Raw genomic sequence first — 17,057 nt, 5'->3', positions numbered from 1 at the left:
CTTTAACCACACCCCTCCGGTACTACGGGATTGGGTACGAGATAAGCAACCACGGACTGTACAGCAAGCGGCTACTTTGGCCGATGAATATCTGGACTCTCGAAGGTCAGGCGGAAGCGAGCGCTATCCACCATCTCGGCCCAGTTTATCAGCCTCTAACACAGCTTCAGCACCAACCCCAGCGGCCACTTATCCTCAGCAACCCAGGTTCAACGCCCAGGACTATGCACAACCCATCAGGTGTTTCGGATGTAAACAGCTAGGGCACAAAAAGCCAGACTGTCCATTAAATCCAGCCATCCAGTCCCAGTCATGGAGACAACCAGCAAGGGGGAGCCCCCGCACACCCATGCCTGCGGCCCACTGCGTTGAGGGGGAAGAACATTGGGGCGTCCTGCACGAGGCTGATCCAATACAAGCAGCTAACCGGGACAACAGGCAACAACACAGGCAGACGGTCCGGGTTAATGGAACGGTAGCCAATGGCTTACGTGATAGCGGCGCTACCATGACCCTACTACGGAAGAACCTGATCCCAGAGAGCCAACACACCGGAGACACTGTAGCCGTAAGAGTAGCGGGAGGTACCATCTTCCGGCTACCCGTGGCCCGTGTTCACCTGGATTGGGGGGTTGGTTCGGGACACGTGAATGTGGGAGTGATGAAGGACTTGCCTGCGGATGTACTACTGGGGAATGATTTGGCCCCCATGTTTTCTGCTTACACCCCGATGGGCCCCGATGAAGTCAACCCTGTGACTACCCGTGCACAGACACGTACTGCTGGAACCGGCCCACTTGCTGCAGAGACCCAGGTGAGACTATCCTCCCTGACATGTACCTTAGATCAGGCGCGCCTAGGCTGGGATACCCCAGAAGCATTCGGGAGGGAAACTCGGGAGGACCCGACCTTACACAAGTATAGGGCTAAGGCAGATACTCAGGAAAGAGGAATAGATGGGGAGCTGTTTGAATGGGATGGGGATAGACTGTATAGGATCCCTAAGCCATCTCAGAGAAGTAAGGCCCCTTCGCAGAAACGACAGCTGGTGGTACCTAAGAAATACCATCTGGAGATTCTGCGAATCGGGCATGATGTGCCGCTAGCGGGACATCTAGGGTTCTGTCGCACGGCCCATAGGATCACACAGAATTTCTTCTGGCCCAATTTTAGCCAGGATGTGCGACAATACTGCAAAACGTGTGACACATGTCAACGGATAGGTAAGAGGGGGGACCACCCTAAGGCTAAACTCACGTCCATGCCTATTATTGGGGAGCCCTTTTACCGCATAGCCGTTGACATTGTGGGTCCCCTTGCCCGGCCTAGTCCATCCGGAAAGAAGTATATTCTCACCGTGGTGGACTACGCCACCCGTTACCCAGAGGCAGTAGCTATGTCCAACATTGAAGCAGAGACAGTAGCTGATGCCCTGGTTAAGATTTTTACCAGAGTGGGGTTCCCTAAAGAGATTCTCTCTGACCAGGGAACCCAGTTTACCACGGTACTCACCCGGCAGTTGTGGAAGGTGTGCAATATTAAGCCCTTACTGAGCTCCCCCTACCACCCCCAGACTAATGGTCTCTGCGAACGCTTTAACGGGACCCTCAAGCAAATGCTGAGGACCTTTTCGGACTCTTGCAGAGACTGGGAGAGATTCCTGCCTCACCTGTTATTTGCGTACAGAGAGGTACCCCAGGAATCTACTGGGTTCTCGCCCTTCGAGTTACTCTATGGGAGAAGGGTCTGCGGACCCCTCGATCTCATCAGAGGACACTGGGAGGGAGAGACAGAGCAAGAAGGGACCCCCATAGTACCCTATGTTCTGGAACTCAGGGACCACATGGAGCAACTGTCTCTGATGGTAAGAGAGAATCTCCAGGCGGCCCAGGGAAGACAGAAGAGATGGTACGACCGGGGGGCCCGACAGCGGGTCTTCCAGGTTGGGCAGAAGGTCTTAGTGCTCAAGCCTGTGAAGACTGACAAGATGCAGGCATCTTGGCAGGGCCCGTATAAAGTAGTAGCCCAGGTATGTGATACTACCTATGTCATTGCCAGCTGTGCAGATGAAAGAATCCAGCGAACCTTTCATGTGAACATGCTGAAGGAGTATCAGGAACGGCAGGAGGATGTTGCGGCAGTATGTGCCCCTGCTGCGGACGACTCAGAAGGTTTACCCCTCCCTGACTTACTAGAGAGAGAGCCCCAGACCTCATTAGCCTTGTACAGCTAGGGGACCGGTTAAGCCCCACAAAGAAGGAACAGGCTAAGCGGCTTCTGTGGGAGAAACAGGCGACGTTCTCCCAAAGACCGGGCTATACGACCTTGGCTGTACATAAGGTAGAGACCCCTGGACAAGCACCCCTCCGCCAGTCCCCCTACCGTATCCCTGAAGCAGTCCGAGAGGAAATGCGGAAGGAGATACAGGAGATGATTCAGTTAGGAGTCATTGAGCCTTCTGACAGCCCTTGGGCCTCGCCTGTAGTCCTGGTGCCTAAGAAAGACGGGACTACCCGGTTCTGCGTGGACTACAGGCGACTCAACGAGAAGACCACCACCGATGCCTACCCGATGCCCAGGGTAGACGAACTACTAGATCGTATAGCCAGGGGACGTTATTTAACTACAATAGACCTGTGTAAAGGTTATTGGCAGATTCCCCTGGCCGAGGATGCTATCCCCAAGTCGGCATTTGTTACCCCATTTGGCCTGTACCAGTCTAAGGTCATGCCATTTGGAATGAAAAATGCCCCGGCGACCTTTCAACGTATGGTGGATAGGCTCCTCGATGGCTTCCAGGATTTTGCATGTGCATATCTGGATGACATTGCGATCTACAGTGGGTCTTGGGAGGAGCACCTGGTTCACGTAGGAGTGGTTCTGGACAAAATTCGGGCCGCAGGCCTGACCTTGAAACCAGACAAGTGCCATCTAGGGATGGCGGAGGTGCAGTACCTGGGACACCGAGTGGGGTGTGGGAACCAGCGACCCGAGCCAGCCAAGGTAGAGGCAGTAGCTAACTGGCCCACGCCCCGTACTACGACCCAGGTATTGGCCTTCTTGGGAACTGCAGGGTACTACCGACGTTTTGTCCCTAATTATAGTGCTATCGCCAAACCCCTGACTGACCTGACGAAAAAGAATTTACCTAGGCAAGTCCTCTGGTCTCCAGCTTGTGAATCCGCGTTTCTAGCCCTCAAGCAAGCACTTGTAAATGCCCCTGTCTTGGCTGCCCCAGTACCTAACAAACGTTTTCTTGTCCACACGGATGCTTCCATGTTTGGACTGGGGGCGGTGCTGAGCCAAGTTGGGGAGGATGGAGGAGAACACCCTGTCGCATACCTGAGTAGAAAACTATTACCCCGGGAAGTGAGCTATGCGGCAGTGGAGAAGGAGTGTTTGGCCCTGGTCTGGGCCCTTAAAAAGCTGAACCCTTACTTATACGGACAGGAATTTTCACTGGTCACCGACCACAACCCATTGGTCTGGCTTAACCGGGTCTCCGGAGATAATGGCAGGTTGTTGCGGTGGAGCTTAGCCCTACAACCTTACAACTTCACCATCAGCTACCGACCCGGTAAGCAAAATGGCAATGCTGATGGGTTGTCCTGGCAAACCGACGCCCTCCCGGGCTCCTAGTGCAATGTTGATGGGTTATCCAGTATTGGAAGAATGGACCCATGGACTAACTGCGGAGTCAACCCGTCTGGGGTCCCCTCCTCTGTTAGTCTCCTGCCGAAAGGGGAGATGTGTGACAGTGGGGTCACTTTGGGACACAGGGTGAATAAAAGAAACCCCCGATATGGTCTGTGATAGCCATATTCAAGGCTGTATAATACATTGTATACTGTATGTGGGGGTTAAGTGTCATTGTTGTGAGGAATTAAGTTGTTTTGCATTTCTATTGTTCATTTAAGTCTATCCTTGTGTGTAGTGTAAAGTGCCAGACAGACTGGCTGCTAACCCTTTGTGAAAAGATGTGTATTGGGTGGGATCGTTTGAAGCATAGCAGACGTCTTGGGATGCTGGGCTCTTGTTCATGTTAAAGCATGTGCCTTAGAATTGTGTATAAAAATACAATGTTGGTTTTTAATAAAGTCATTCCTACTTCAGCAGAGTCAGAGTGCGTCTCGTCTTTTTGCCAGAGGGATCAGCTCCTATAGGAAAGGGTCGTTTAACTGTGGATATTGGTACCGATTGGATGTGTGTCTCGGAGAGGGAACATCGCAAACGGCGTTAACCCCCTTTATATTAGGGGAGCCGTTACATAGATAAACTACAAAACTAATGAAAATGGACTTAACAGGCACATGGGTAAATCAACTAGAAATAGTTAAATATATTTATTAATGTAAAGATTAGAGTAGAAAACAATTATTACATATAAATACATATATTTAGAACATTGTATAATGATACCACTTAAGACTAGAAGAGGTAAATTGCTACATCCAAATGGGTAGAAATAGCTGTTCCCGTAGTATCCAATTATAGACGTATATGTAGGATGCTGTGGGTCCGGGTACAACTTGTTCATTTATTCGTTCAACATGTTGCATGTAAGGATATGCTTCCTCAGGAGATTAAAGTTCATATAGTCGTTCAAAATGAAAGTAGTGAGGTAGCGTTGATTGAATTTGATACAGAGATGTCTCAAGGAGAGATAAGTATTAGCACAGAGGTAGGAATGCACAGCCAAAATGTATTAAAAGAGCCTGGTAAGGCATTGTAGAGACACACTAACTGAACGTTCATGGGCGCTATTACCTACATCATAGGTCGCTGTGCAGTGCAAAATAGCTACCTCTACTGTGATTAAGGCAATGTCTGCTGGACATAGGGGGGAGTTTGGGACTTTAAATGAAGCACACGGTCTGTGCCTCCATCCCTGGTTCAGGTACAAAAAAAAGGAAGGTGGGACTTTAGATGAGGCTATTGATTTGTGGGGGTGAGATAATTAGAAAGTATATTTCGTTGGCATATGGAGTCCAACAATACATAACAATAATGCACATAGTAGAAAAGGTTTAATATGAATATATTACATATGCATGTCAAAGGGACAGCATATGTCTATATGTTTTATGTCTGCTGGACATTGCCCTAATCACAGGAGAGGTAGCTATTTTGCACTGCACAGCGACCTATGATGTAGGTAATACCGCCCATGAACAGATGTGCATGTCTACCTCTGTGCTAATACTTATCTCTCCTTGGGACATCTCTGTATCAATTGTTTGCTTATCAGCAATACGCTACCTCACTACTTTTGCTTTGAACGATTATATGAACTTTAAGCTCCTGAGGAAGCATATCCTTATGCGCAACATGTCGAGTGAATAAATGAACAAGTTGTACCCGGCCCACACCCTGACAAACAGCATCTTACATATACGTCTATAATTGGATACTACGGGAACAGCTATTTCTATCCGTTTGGATGTAGCAATTTACCTCTTCTAGTCTTAAGTGGTATCAGAGTGTGTGTAGGGGTACACATTATAAAATGCTCTCAATATATGTATTTATATGTAATAATTGTTTTCTACTCTAATTTTTACATGAATAAATATATTTAACTATTTCTAGTTGATTTACCCATGTGACTTTAAAGTCTATTTCCATTAGTTTTGAAGTTTATCTATAACCATTGTTGGGACGGTGGCACACTATTATCTGTACATTCACAGTGTCACCCTGTGAGAGTACATATTACATTTGTAATCTTCTCTTAGAAGAAAAAACTGTTACATTTAAAAAAAAAGTATTAAAACATTTGTAAATATGTACAGTAAATAATAATATCTGCAAAAATTGCATAAGGGTATATATTACTGTGGTACCATAGAAGCCAGGAACTTCGGCCACTGGAACTCGGCAAGGATGTCCCCTGCCCCTACTAATTTTTATCCTGACCTTTGAACATTATTAACCTAATTAAATCCCAATATAATGGGACTCTCATCCTGCAATTCCTAGCATATAATCGTGGGGTTTGTGGATTATTTATTGTTATTCATAACCTCGCCTGAGATATAACTCCCTAACCTTATAAAGGAGCTGAATAAATTTAGTGAGCTCTCTGATTAACTTCCACAAGTCAGAGGCTCTTAACATTACCTTGCCAGTTGCCAAACTAAAATCATCTCCACACTAGCAAATATGTTAGATTTAAAGCGGAGGTCCACCCTAAAGTGGACCTTCCGCTCATTGGAATCCCCCTCCCCACAATTGGCACCTTTCAGGCGGGAGGGGGGTGCAGGTACCTGTACAGTACAGGTATCTGCACCCACTTCCGGCGTAGATTCTGCAGAAGGTACGCCCCTTTCCGTAGAATCTATGCCCCTTTCCGAAAGTCCCCCGCTGCCTGCTGGGAAACACACGGATCCCAGAGACAGCGGGGACCATCCTTATTGCGCAGCGCGACTCGCGCATGCGCAGTAGGGAACCGGGAAATGAAGCCGAAATGCTCCACTTCCTGATTCCCATACCAGAGAGATCGGCTTCGGGTGCCGACATCGCGGGCGGGTAAGTGTCCTTATTTTAAAAGTCAGCAGCTGCAGTATTTGTAGCTGCTGGCTTTTAAAAAAAAAACGGCGGAACTCCCGGCGGACTCCCGCTTTAACTTCCCACCTTTACTTCCTGAAATCTGGCAAGCACTTGCATAAATTGCCACATGTGATTTGGGAGGATTGCTATTCTTAAAATGAATATCCTCATCCATATTCTATACCTAATGCAAACCCTTCCAGTCATGCTACCACTATCTTCCCTTAAAACACTACACTTCGAGTTCCTGTAATTTGTTTAGTCTCCTACTTGGCCCAAGCTTCAATACCAGCTTCTCACTCTAACTAATCTATGAATCTATGCGGAGGGGAGGCCTTTCCTGACCTGGTGAAATACTACCTAAACTATTAATCAATCTAGAACTCATCAAACTAGAATTCATCTCTGATGTCTCCTTTGGTTAAAGTCCCTCCATTGTAAAATCTAGGAAGTCAGCCGTCTATAGTCAATAGCTGTTAAATGCCTGGGCCTTAATATATCCCTCTCTAAGATGGAAATATTTCAGCAAAAAATGCGCTTCCGTTCACTTGGGTGGAAAAATCAATACCTTACCTTGGTATCCATTTGACAGCCTCTTATTCTGACCTCTTCTCGACTAATTATCCCCTTATATTGAAACAGATAACAACCTTACTAGGACAGTGGTCTAACCTCCCATTGTCATGGTTAGGTAAAACCAATGCAATAAAAATGACAATTTTACCAAAAATGTTATAACTGTTTAGAGTCCTACCAATCCAAATTCCTTCCTACTATCTAAGAATAATCCAGAAAAGAACAACAACATTTGTTTGGGGTTCCTCCAAACCACGTATTCCCCTAAATACTTTATATCTCCCTAAAATAAAAGGAGGCCTTGGCTTCCCCAATTATGCAAATTATTATAAAGCAGCACATATTGCCAGTCTTGCCAAATACCACGCAGCACAGGAAATCCCTTTATGGGTGATCATAGAGGCATCAGAGTGTGACCCTCTCTCAATCTCAAACCTGTTAGGGCTTCACCCCAAAAACAGACAGGGTTTGCGCAATCCTATCACCAAATATCATATAGCCTTATGGGATAAACTTAAATTTAAACATAACCTACAATCTCCACATAATCCTTTGCTATCATTCCTTAAAAATCTGGCTTTTTATTCAGCATGGGTCGCCCCTAAATCATTCAAAGCCTGGATATCATTAGACATTTTTAGGTTACATAAATGTGTCACTTCCAACTCTTTTCTCCCTTTTCCAACCTTATGTGATAAATATAACTTACCACATTCTGAATTGTTTAGATATCACCAAATAAAAAACTTCTAGACACCCTTTACTAATACCAATACCTCTATGTCCCTATTTACCAACTTTGAATCTATATGTATGAAAGATCCCCACTCCAGAGGAATGATCTCAACCCTATACACCCTACTTTCTATCAATTCTGAAATGGAAAAAACATCCTATGCACAGAACTGGGAGGAAGACCTAGGGCGAAATCTTGATATTGCCAACTGGTTGGAAATCTGGTCTATAACCAAATCATCTTCGCCCAATGTCCTAGCAATAAAAGCTAACTATAAAGTTTTAACTCGTTGGTACCTGGTACCCTCTAGAGTCTAAATTCGCACCTAACTATTCAGCTCAATGCTTCCGAGGTTACACTGATCCGGGTACACATCTACACATATGGTGGTCCTGTCCAATAGCTCAAACCTATTAGATAGAAATTTTTGAAATTGCATCCAGAATGTTTAAACAAAAAATACAACCAGATCCAACAACGGCAATACTCAATCTGAAACCAAATTTTATAACACACAATTAATTCAAACTATTTGTTCAACTTCTCACAGCTGCAAAACAAACAATTGCAAGGGGATGCAGGTCCCCTGTCCTGGTGATGGCTGAGACAAAAAACAGATTGAACACTTTCATGTCTCACGCTAAAATGATAGCGATTGAAATAGACCAACTCCCCACATTTTTTTTTTCAAAAAAGAACGTTTATTGAGCATTTAAAAAAACACAGGACAATAGAAACACGTGTGGGGTGCAACATGCACCAAATACAAGGATAAAACAGCTGTTAACGGTATAACGGACTGAGAAAATGTTTCTTTGTTTTCAGTTATAATAGTACATTTACAATAATAGTACAGCGTGTTCAGGGGGGGAGGCTTCAGAAAGTGAGGGTCAGAGGCAGATGCACGTCATACACTGCAGGAGGTCGTCCAGTGGGAAGGGGCACGGGAATGTCACCTGGGGCCGGGGACCCACATTTCACATACGAGGGTCGACTAGTTATATCGTACAGGTTCCTGGTAGTTTTGGGATGGAGCAGCTTCGGGTTGCATTTATTCTGTACAGGTATCAGAATCCCCCACCCACCTATCCCATATCTTAGCAAACTTGCCCGGGCATCCTCTATGCTTATACAGCAACTTTTTATAGGGAAGGGTAGCGTTGACCGCTGCCTTCCATTTCCAGACAGTGGGGGGTGATGAGCTCATCCAAGTGCGGGGCTATCACCAACTCCCCACATTTAAAAAAAACTATGGTACCCCTGGAAAAAATATCACTTCCCACTTACATTTGATGAATCCGTTCTTCTGCCATGGTAGCTGATTTACCTATTAGATACTCATATACTTAGTTATTTGAGTGTCTGATTGCTTAGGAGACAATATATTTGAATTCATGGAAACTTGAATATCCATACAGCTAGAATGTAACATGAGCTGCTTTTTTGGTCAACCCTGTGGACTTCCTCACCTTTTTTCTCCTCTTTCTTTCTTCACTTTTCATACTTTATCTTCCTTTTAAAACTCATTATTCTATAAAATATAAATATTATTTCCCATTAAACTATAATATATATATATATTATACTATATATATATATATGTATATATATATATATATATATATATATATATATATATATATATATATATATATATATATATATATATATATATATAGGGTTTTACTCAATATTACAGTATGCATTTCTTTTTGGTATTTAAACCCACACTAAACCCCCAGACTTAGTTGAATAATCAAATGTTTGTATAATGATTACATACATATATTTATATTCACAGTTTATATATTAATCAGCTTTCTTATGTTATTAATATTCTATAATATACAGTGCCTTGCGAAAGTATTCGGGCCCCCTTGAACTTTTCAACCTTTTGCCACATTTCAGGCTTCAAACATAAAGATATAAAAAAAATTTTTTTTGTGAAGAATCACCAACAAGTGGGACACAATTGTGAAGTGGAACAAAATCTATTGGATTTTTGAAACTTTTTTAACTAATAAAAAAATGAAAAGTGGGGCGTGCAAAATTATTCGGCCCCCTTGCGTTAATACTTTGTAGAGCCACCTTTTGCTGCGATTACAGCTGCAAGTCGCTTGGGGTATGTCTCTATCAGTTTTGCACATCGAGAGACTGAAATTCTTGCCCATTCTTCCTTGCAAAACAGCTCAAGCTCAGTGAGGTTGGATGGAGAGCATTTGTGAACAGCAGTTTTCAGCTCTTTCCACAGATTATCGATTGGATTCAGGTCTGGACTTTGACTTGGCCATTCTAACACCTGGGTACGTTTATTTGTGAACCATTCCTTTGTAGATTTTTCTGTATGTTTGGGATCATTGTCTTGTTGGAAGATAAATTTCTGTCCCAGTTTCAGGTCTTTTGCAGACTCCAACAGGTTTTCATCCAGAATGGTCCTGTATTTGGCTGCATCCATCTTCCCCTCAATTTTAACCATCTTCCCTGTCCCTGCTCAAGAAAAGCAGGCCCAAACCATGATGCTGCCACCACCATGTTTGACAGTGGGGATGGTGTGTTGAGGGTGATGAGCTGTGTTGCTTTTACACCAAATATATAGTTTTGCATTGTGGGCAAAAAGTTAGATTTTGGTTTCATCTGACCAGAGCACCTTCTTCCACATGTTTGGTGTGTCTCCCAGGTGGCTTGTGGCAAACTTTAGACAAGACTTTTTATGGATATCTTTGAGAAATGGCTTTCTTCTTGCCACTCTTCCATAAAGGCCAGATTTGTGCAGTGTACGACTGATTGTTGTCCTATGGACAGACTCTCCCACCTCAGCTGTAGTTCTCTGCAGTTCATCCAGAGTGATCATGGGCCTCTTGGCGGCATCTCTGATCCGTCTTCCCCTTGTCTGAGCTGAAAGTGTAGAGGGACGGCCTTGGTAGATTTGCAGTGGTCTGATACTCCTTCCATTTCAAAATGATCTCTTGCACAGTGCTCCTTGGGGTGTTTAAAGCTTGGGAAATCTTTTTGTATCCAAATCCGGCTTTAAACTTCTCCACAACAGTATTACGGACCTGCCTGGTGTGTTCCTTGGTCTTCATGATGCTCTCTGCGCTTTCAACAGAACCCTGAGACTATCACAGAGCAAGTGCATTTATACAGAGACTTGATTACACACAGGTGGATTCTATTTATCACCATCAGTCATTTAAGAAAACATTGGATCATTCAGAGATCCTCGCTGAACTTCTGGAGTGAGTTTGCTGCACTGAAAGTAAAGGGGCCGAATAATTTTGCACGCACCACTTTTCAGTTTTTTATTTGCTAAAAAAGTTTAAATTATCCAATAGATTTCGTTCCACTTCACAATTGTATCCCACTTGTTGGTGATTCTTCACAAAAAATGTAAGTTTTATATCTTTATGTTTGAAGCCTGAAATGTGGCAAAAGGTTAAAAAGTTCAAGGGGGCCGAATACTTTCGCAAGGCACTGTATACTGTTATTATTCATGTCATTAAACATACAATTAATAAAAACTTTTGACAAGGAAAAAAGTCAATAGCTGTTGAACCTATAGCTAACCCAAATATGGGCAAAACCGCTCTGATCCCTGTGATATGCAATCCAGAATTTACCCCTGGAATAGATGATAGACACTTCCTTCATCACCTTACTATTGACGCTTTTAGACTACAAGACTTCTTAAACAATTGACAACTAAAATCCCCCTAAACCCCCCCACCATTCCCCCAGAAATTCCCTCAAGTCTGATGACCCTCTGGACAGTTACTATACTGAAACAGGGTTTCTCTAATTCTGCACCTACTACATTTAAAAAGATGAGTACTGAAATCAGACCACCTAGTTGTTCGAATTTACACACATATCGATTCCTTATTCAACCTCCAGACACCTTCATGTCTCCTTTCTTGGTAAAATGGGAAAGGGACTTAAACGTCTAATTTTTTTACCTGAACAAAGGGATGATTTTGTATATTTTGCCAATTACTCATCATTGGTTTCAGAAGTCACGGTACAAGATTCTGACAAGGTGGTACAGTGTACTCAAGAGTCTCCATAAAATATATCTACACACCTCAGCCTTTGCCTGCAAAAAATAGCTTGCCACCAGTGTGCCCCCCGGCCTGCAAAAAGGTTGGTGACCGCTGCTATGGGCTCTAGGCCCAGATCTTTTGCAGACCTAGCAACACCCCTGCAGAGCATCAACGCATATATTGTGTATTACCATACTGCAGAGCTGTGATTCTGGTCTGAATCACTTTTCCTACAGTCGTAAAGACTGCTCTCATGTTTTTTTGTAATTATGCAAAAATGAACGACTTTCAAGTCTATTTTATGAACCTTTTATATATTTATTCTAGATGGCGCATTATTATTTTTGTAGGCAAATGAAGGTAAGTAACATTTAGGTAAGTATTTTGCTACTGTCTCTACCTTTTCAAACAGTAGTTAAAGTGTTACTAAACCCATGGCACTGCATTCATTATATCTGGTCTCTCACAGTACATAGAACATGGAAATGCAATTATTTTAGAAAATGTAAACTGCTAAATACCTTTTCTCATCAGCAGTGTATAGCAGTCTTGTGATTTCTATCAGTGTCTGGTTAAAGCTTGTAGGAGGAGTTTTCATTCTCCTCTGACTGTCCAATGAGGTTACAGGACCCCTGACCGTCTGTCGGGACAGTACCCATTGGTAATCAGTACCTGTTCTGATTACATGCACTCTTCCAAGAGAAAAAAAAACTCTCTAGCAAATACACTCCAAACTGAGCATGTGCAGCTTGCCCCCAAGGCTCTATTCTATCAGCAGGATAGAATAAACTGTGGAAGAAGAAGAGAATCAGATAAGACAGGATCAGACAGCCTTTTACACAATGCAGGGGATTAACCCCTTAGGTTTCACATTGAGTAGAACAAGCATGCTTTACTGCGTATACACAATGATTTTACTGTTGTGGGTTTAGTAACACTTTAAGGCTACTGATTTTAAAGGAAAGTGTTAGAGTTGGAGATTTTTTTTCAGATTTTCTCTGACTATAAAAAGAAAATAAATTATATTTTTATGGTATTGTGGTAATATCGGAAATATTTGACTTTTGATAGTCATATGGGTTTTAGTCACAGTGGTAGATTAATTTTGCATGCCATGCAAATGATGTGCTTTCTTTCTTTATTGCAAATTTTAACCAACAGTCTTTTAAATATTTTTTTCTAATTTGATATATAGTATATAAGTCTGAATGAGAGCAGATTTATTGACAGGTCATGATCCAAATGTTACATTAGCACTTATATAGTAGGAAGAGTGTACCCCTGATAAAAACATGTAATGGGTATTGTGACATTGGGGGTTGTTTAGCGCAAGTGTAGATGAGTTTATTGTGCAGTGAGTCCACGTCAGACAGACATTGTAGTTAAGGGCCTGGTAGCCCACGTTTATTAAACAGAAAAACAGAAGCAAAAGGTCCATTCAGGGTTCCCACGCAGGGGTTCAAACTTCTTTAAGCACTCAAATGAAAAACATACCAAGCCACCTGGCTCTCTCTTGTCAGCAGTTCCTCTGCTTGTTCTCAATAGGCATGATTCTTTCCAGCCCTCTGCAGTCAGTGGCTTCGGTAGTCTTCCCGACTCTCAAGGCTGGCCAGCCTTTCCCAAAGAATTCCCCTTACATGGGCTGCAGTCTCCCACTGGGCAGACAGCTTTCCAGACACAGATCTGTCTTCACACAGCACCAGCAGTAGCAAGCTGCTCACACTCCACCTTCTTCCTCCCACTGCTCTCACCAGCCTCTCGTTATATGGGCTGTGTGCACCTGGCCACAAAACCTGCTGGCTATTTGGAGATCCCATCCCACCCAAAACTCTTAGGCCCTTTTCACATGTGCGGACCGTTCAGATCCGCCTGTTAGTTGTTTAGGCGGATCTGAACGGTCGCTCTATACAGCTCTATGGAGCGACGGATGTCAGTGGTGACATGTCCACTGACATCCGATCCGCCCCGACGCAAAATCCAGACAGATGGAAATCCTATTTTCCATCCGTCTGGTGGATCATATGAAAATGGACCGGCGGTCCGTAATCATCTGAACCCCCATAGGGCGGACTCCCTGACAGGTCCGTCCCTGCACAGCACAGAGTGCAGAGACGGACTTGTCATCCGCTCCGTTGATCCGCTGAGCAAGCGGATGCTAAATACAGACAGCCCCATGTGAAAAGGGGCCTTAGGGATCTCCAAACTACATCCGGAACTAGCAAAACCCAGAGAAAGCTGCCAGAGCAGATTTCTCCTCTCAAAATAACTGAGGGACCGGGACTCTCACTATCACAGTATGTAAACCTAACAATGACCTTCTCTTATTCGGTCCCATTTGGGCTGTTAAATATACCTGTTAAGGTGTTTTGTTACATCTATTTTATATGTGGCAAAACGTACAGTTGAACCTGAAACAAAAAGGACAAGTTTGACATGGACTACTCCAAAAAATCGAAAACCATGTTCCGTCAATGGAGTCGAGGACTATCTTCATACCCAAACATTTAAACGAAATATATAAAAATTATAAATATTCAGAAAGACTTTTTTTTAAAACATTTGTTGAAGAATCAACCATAATACAAATATTGTGCTTTGTGACAGAAGCCAAGTTTACAATGACATGATACCCAGCCTCCTATGAGAGGAAAGCTGGGGGTACAACGGCTTATGTCCAAGTTGATGAAATTTCTCTACTAGTTTTGCGACAAATGTCGCTTCTTTGGGAGATCTCTTGGCACATATCTAAGATTAAATGAATATGTTTACATAATTAGGATGCTGAAACACAATAAAACAGTTCATAGTCTTATAAAATCAAAATTGTGGAGTGTTTTTACGGAAATTTATTACAACAGCATGGCTCACTACTGGGCTCCCCAAAAAAAGCCTGAAACTAGGCACGGGTGGCTCCCTACATTGGGTTTGTACTGTTGAACCTGTCAGAAATCCTGTGGGCTAACCTGCCTGTTCTCTCTGCCTCTGCTGTTTTGGGACGTGACTGTACGGCAACCAGTTATTCGCGCTTGACGCTATACAGGAAGTGACACTCAGAGGATCACAAGCTTTCACTGGTGAGATTCAGTTCACCTATGCTGTGTCCGCTGAGACCATATCACACCAGTACTTGCTGCTGCAAATGGATGCCTCTAGGCTTCATTGACTTGAGCTTATATGAGTGCAATGTTTGAAGCTGTTTTAATAGAATAAACTTTTTACAATGATACTGCACTATTGGAGCACTTTGTTTCAATATATACGGAGAGTCCATGATATCGGGTGTCACGTCTGGATATCGGTGGATATCTAACCATGTAAGGGTTGATGCTGTTTTGCAGAGCATGAGAGTGCAAGGAATCATTTGGTGAGTTTTTAATCAAAGGGGACTGGAAACACAGGGGGGTGATTTACTAAGAAGAAGGCACTGCACCAGTTCATACATTAATTGGTGCGCCAGAAAAGTCATTAACTGCTTAAAGACCACCTCCTGCACATTTACGTTGGCAGAATGGCACGGCTGGGCACATCATAGTACAGGTATGTTGCTCTTTAAGTGCCCAGCCGTGGGTCGTGCGTGTGCCGCCGATGGCACGCTCGTGACCCGGTCCTGAGCTCCGTGACCATGGGACCCATGGACCCGATCGCCACTGGTGTCCTGTGATCGGGTCACAGAGCTGAAGAACGAGGAGAGGTCTATGCAAACAAACCTCTCCCTGTGCTTCCTAGTGTGGCTGTTTTATTAGATCTTTAATGAATTACCGAATTATGACAAATTCATTCACTATATTTATTTCGTATTAGTTGAAATTTGTTATTTTTTTATGCCGAATTTTGATTTGTTACGAAACGAATTGCGCATGTCTGCTAGCCAAACACACAGCAAGCCAGCCCATCCAAGGGGGGTGTATGCTTGGGGGCAGGAGGGGCTTGGGCACCCCAAAAATCAAGCACCTTGTTCCCATATTCAGGGGGACAAGGGCCTCTTCCACACAACCCTAGGCTGGGGTTGTGGGGGGCTGCAGAAAGGAGGCTTTACGGAATGTGGAAAGCCCCTTTAAACTAGTGGGTACAAGGTGCTTTGTGGTTGTATTGGGCTGAGCCCAATATGCCCCAAAGGCATAGGTACGTATCGCAATCCTGACCTCTGTACATAGCGCAATCCTGACCCCTGTACTCTACATGGCGCAATCCTGACCCCTGTACTCTATGTGGCGCAATGCTGACCCCTGCACTCTATAAGTAGCGCAATCCTGACCGCTGCACTCTGTATGTAGTCAAATCCTGACCCCTGCACTCTGTACGCAGCGCAATCCTGATCCCTGCACTCTGTACGTAGCACAATCCTGACCCCTGCCCTACAGATACAACCGGCCCTTTGAGGGCCATCCTGTCGATGTGGCCCCCGATGAATATGAGTTTGACACCCCTGCTCTAAGCCATCCAGGACACTGCTCCTGCTTGAGTAAGAAACAGCAGCGGCGCCATTGGCTCCTGCGGCTGTCAATCAAAGTCTTCAGCCAATCAGGGCAGAGAAAGGGCGGGCCGGCTCCATGTCTGAATGGACACATGGAGCTGTGACTCGGCTCCAGTGCCCCCCATAGGAAGCTGCTGACTGTGGGGGCACTCGATAGGAGGGAGGGGCCAGGAGCAGCAAAGATAGCGTGCTCGGATAAGGGTATGATATGGACCTGGGGGGGGGCCCACGCCGATTTGTCGGCGTAGGGATTCCCCTTTATGTCCATGCCAGGTGACGGGGCCAGCGATACCTCCTTCGCTGGCCCCGGCTACCTGGAGCCGCAATCAAAATGAGCGGATTTTTCTCCGGGCAGGAAAAGTCCGTTCATTTCACAAGTACAGCGGGCTGGCACACACATGACCATACTGTCCGCCGAAATGCAAGTCCGGCGGACAGATTGGTGTTCAAAACGACTTTCTTAGTCCGCCGGACTTTTGGGTAAAAAAAGTCCGCCGGGGGCCTACACACGGGCGGATTGTCCGGCGGACTTTTCCACCGGATTGTTTGATTGTGTGTACGCGGCATTAGAAGCACTTTGAAAGCACCATAAAACTGGACTTTTTTCCCTTTTTTGGTGGTAAAAAGTGCCCCGCTAACCACTTAAACAGCACTAAAGTGCCGCTAAAATGAGCAGCGCTTTAGT

This window comes from Lithobates pipiens, unplaced genomic scaffold, assembly GCF_037356315.1.
Source record: "Lithobates pipiens isolate NorthernLeopardFrog02 unplaced genomic scaffold, aLitPip1_a1.2 Scaffold_19, whole genome shotgun sequence".
NCBI lineage: Eukaryota > Metazoa > Chordata > Amphibia > Anura > Ranidae > Lithobates > Lithobates pipiens.
The sequence above is the reverse complement of the archived record's forward strand: the minus strand, read 5'-3'. Positions refer to the sequence as shown.